Here is a 4,146-nt window from a genome sequence, read left to right as displayed (position 1 = left end):
CTGGTAACTGTGAGCAAGTTATTATTTGACTCCTGTGAAGCTTGTCCAGTAGCGACAGCTGCAGATTCAACTTTCTGCATGTCAAATATTAAGCCTGCTAGTTCCCAACATCTTTGAGCATATTCACAATCAAAAAAGATGTGAAGAACATGCTCTACATCCCTGGTACACATTGGACAAAGATGTGTTATAGTTTGGTTTAATATTATTGCCAATTGATTACAGTCATATATTTCATATTTCTTGTTTCTCCATTTATAGCGAAAAGGAATATCATGACTTCCTATTTGTCTTATAATTAAACACGTTATAAAGAAACAAAAAAAATTATCGGATGATAAAAAAATCTAATCAAAATATAAATTACTCTTTCAGTGGATAAGTATATATACAATAGATATACCAAAAATTTTCAGATCCTCGTTTCCCATTTCAATCGATCACACAAATTATTAAAATAAGTATTATGCTCGTGAAATGTAGTGCTCGTGAAATAAGTATTATCTCTGTCCCTGCCGTGCGGTTGGATCATCTCTGCCTCTTCTGAAGTGGCTAGCCTACAGTCTCTTGTTCTCCCTTAACGAGCCAATACAAGGGCTTGTGGAACATGTAACGTAAGCCCAAGGGAACTGCCATCATTGAAAAACGGCCTTTCAACAATGCAATGGCCTCTGGTATGGATTCTGTTTTGGGGTTAACAGACTTAATTAGGATTATAACTGTTCTGCAAGAATTCCAACAATAGGAGCAGCAAATGAAGAGGAACATCCCTTAAGACCTCGATCAAATGCATAGATCATAGTCCTATGCTTGGCAGGGACCACCTTAGCAAACATAGGGCCATTGGCTGCAGTAGCATTCCAGCTAATGGTAAGGCCCATCATGAGAAGTGTCACAGCAAATATGTAGTAGCTACTGACTGACTGGGGAATTACACGAAGAAGGAACCAGGTGAGCAGGATACCAAAAAATGCACTAAACTGTGCACACATTGTGCGTCGAGAATGAGGGTAAATTTTTAAGAAACAAATTTGCAAAAACAAGTGAAGATGTAATTACAGATATAAATAAACGAATCAGACCTGATATATGCATAAACATATATAGACACATATCTTAATGAGCAGAAAAATTCATTTTTGACAAGAAATAACAAACAAAAATCCTACCCCACCAGTGTATTGTTAAATGATAATGAACCTGAGAAATGCGTATTCTCATTACGTATGCATGATAACTCAAGCCCTGTGCAACCCATAACTAAAATACGGGAAGCTTTGCGTGTGTGCAACCCATTACTCAAGTCTAGTGCAACCCATAACTAAACTATAAGAGGCTTTGCATTGTTGCTTGATAGTTCAAAGTTTCATATTCATCTGTAGTACTTATTCCTATTCCTGCAGGAGGCTTTGCATTGCTGTTTGATAGCTCAATTTTTCATATCCATTACCGGTACTTATTCATATCAAACATCAGCAATAAACCTATATTTGAAAGGCACACCAGGAAGGCTCATACTAATGGAGTTTAGCAACTAGTTGTATGCAAGTGAATTATCTTTTTCATCAACCTCACGCGCTACTTGGTTTGACACCACCTAACATCAACTACTAATCACTATCTCTGGATTCATGGTTTCTGTGACTCTCATAGCTCTCTCTCTCTCTCTCTTTCTCCAGAGTTTTCCTCGTAACTCCAGCACATGTAAGCAAGTAATAAAAAAATAATCAAATATAAAAAAGTTTTATGATTTTCCAAGTTCTATAGCCAACAATATGTATAAGGGAACAAATATTAAAGGGCACAATGATATTAACCCTCATCATCAATTCAATACTATAGTATAATTAAATAATTTCTTTCTATGAAAGCAAAATACCATTACCTTCACATATATGCCATGAACATTAATGTCAATCCTTTCTGGAGCATTTTCTTCATTATTCTCTACAAGCATTTCATTGATACATATTAGTTGAACACTAAAGAATTAATATGATGGGTGAATTCTGCTTAAAAATATATAATAAATTAACTAGAAGATATCAAAAATAATTTTTTAGGAGCATTTTGCAAAGAGAATTCAATGTGTGCCCTGAACTTTCTACAAATATATCCAAGATTTTATGTCATGTCTCGTAAATTGACAAAATTTAGCATCAATTACCATTGGTACTTCGTTTTCAAAACCCCCTCCTCCTTTCCACTGTCGACAACCCTGCAGAACCATATAAGATCAATCACAAAATTAAATAAAGAAAACATAGCTGCAGGTACATGAAACGAAAGGAAGCAATGAGTCTTCTGCAACTCATATATGTATAATACTGAGCTTTACAACCGTGAATGGAGTGTATGCAGCAAGTACACCCTTGATTGAGCATAGTATCACACATCATACATACTATCAAAACATAAAAACATATTAATTCTTCGAAAACTCATAATTTTTATGCACATCATAAGTCAACTAAGGATTCGATTGAAATCGATTTGAATTCAAGGTTGAAAAGATTGTTAAACTACCTATAAGACTATAACACTTACTTGGTATGTACAAGGAGGGTGAATAATATACCAATCATTCATAATCGGAGCACTAGGAATTTTTGGGCAGAGGCACAGAGCGGCGCTACAATCAGCCTCAGTAGGCAAACCCTAGCTAAGACTTTGGGATAAGACCCCAAACAAATATGTATAAAAAAATTATATACTTATATCAATAATTTTTATATTTTCGATATTATTCTTTTGAACAAACTATTCTGTCTATTTTCGGTGGAAAATTAAGTGCTTTATTAAGTACAAATAATTATAATATATTTTTGTTATACTAGCTAGTTTTCTATGTGTGCTAAGCATGCACGTGAAGTTTTGTTTAACATAAATTATATTATATAGTGAAATTTTTTATATTTTTAGGACTTTTAAATTTATAAAATAATATAATTTAATTTTATATGGGATTTTTTATTTTATTATATATTTTATAGATATAAAATAGTTCATGATAATATTATTAGTAATTTTTGGATTTTCTTCTCTATGATCTATGTGACTCATGACTCATCAGGAGGATAACAAACTTTTATATTTTACTATGTTAGTTTTGGGGTGGGTAGTTGGGCTTTTAGGATAAGTAGTTGGGCTTTTGAGATCTAATGAAAATCAAAATAACTCAAAAAAAATTGTCTTTTAACTTTTTTTTTTAGTACAAAGGGCTTTTTGAGTTTTGTGACCTCATGACAACAAAATTAACAATGGTGATCATAAACATACTTGATTCGAATTACAATTTTCTTAATACCATCAATTTATTATAATAATATAATCTGTAAATAATATGAAAAGTTTTTATATTTTTGTAAAATAAAATTCATGAAAAATATGAGTGATTTGATAAGAGATATTTCATTTCGAGTCTGCAGGGGTATATTTTCTTTGATTTAGATATTCAATTATTTCTACTATTTTTCTATTTATTTTGTGTTGCATGTTTATATTTTAATATTTTTATGTATTATATTCAAATAAATTATTTGAATAGGTAAACGTATAATATTTTCAAATACTAAGACCCAAATGTGTAGTATCTTATATCTATATTAATAACTTCTTATTTTTCAAATTTTATACAAATAAACTTTATATGTCTTCGCTTTTTTTAGAATAATTAAGATTATTTGATATTCATGAATAAAAATTTTGATACACATTTTATGCAATTGAAGAAATTTGTCATTTTATTTTCGGTAGTGAGCCAAAAAATTAATTCTGTATACTAGTTAAATTAATTTTACCTCTCAAATATTTTCACCTAATATTTTGAGGAAAATGTGTTTTTATAACAAATAAAATGAAAGATATTATGTTCAACAACACTCTCACACCTGTGCAAGAAGAGCACACAAGCCCACACAAGCCCAATTTACATATATTTATTACGTAATCCAAAGATTTTTTTAGAAGGAAAAAAAATTAAATGCTATGCTAATGGATAAATATCAATCTTTTTAGTTATTGAGTTTCTTATAATTAAAAAGATCAGAGATTGATTTAACAATGTAACTGTTAGACACCACAAACAAATTTAATATTTATTCACATGAGTACTCTATTGAAATTCAACTTTCAGTGAGCAACACT

At 30.8% G+C, this 4,146-nt stretch overlaps 1 long non-coding RNA gene across 1 annotated transcript; it reads right to left on the bottom strand.

Moving 5' to 3' along the window:
* Positions 1 to 338: 338 nt before the first annotated feature.
* Positions 339 to 2,680, bottom strand: LOC108213899 (uncharacterized). The gene is made up of 4 exons (XR_001805401.2): positions 2,548 to 2,680; positions 2,168 to 2,218; positions 1,886 to 1,947; positions 339 to 923 (listed from the first exon to the last, which is right to left on the bottom strand). It is a non-coding gene; the product is annotated as an uncharacterized LOC108213899 (long non-coding RNA).
* Between the last annotated feature and the right edge of the window lie 1,466 nt (positions 2,681 to 4,146).

The sequence above is a fragment of the Daucus carota genome, chromosome 3 (genome assembly GCF_001625215.2).
Source record: "Daucus carota subsp. sativus chromosome 3, DH1 v3.0, whole genome shotgun sequence".
NCBI lineage: Eukaryota > Viridiplantae > Streptophyta > Magnoliopsida > Apiales > Apiaceae > Daucus > Daucus carota.
This window is presented reverse-complemented; position numbering and strand designations above follow the sequence as displayed.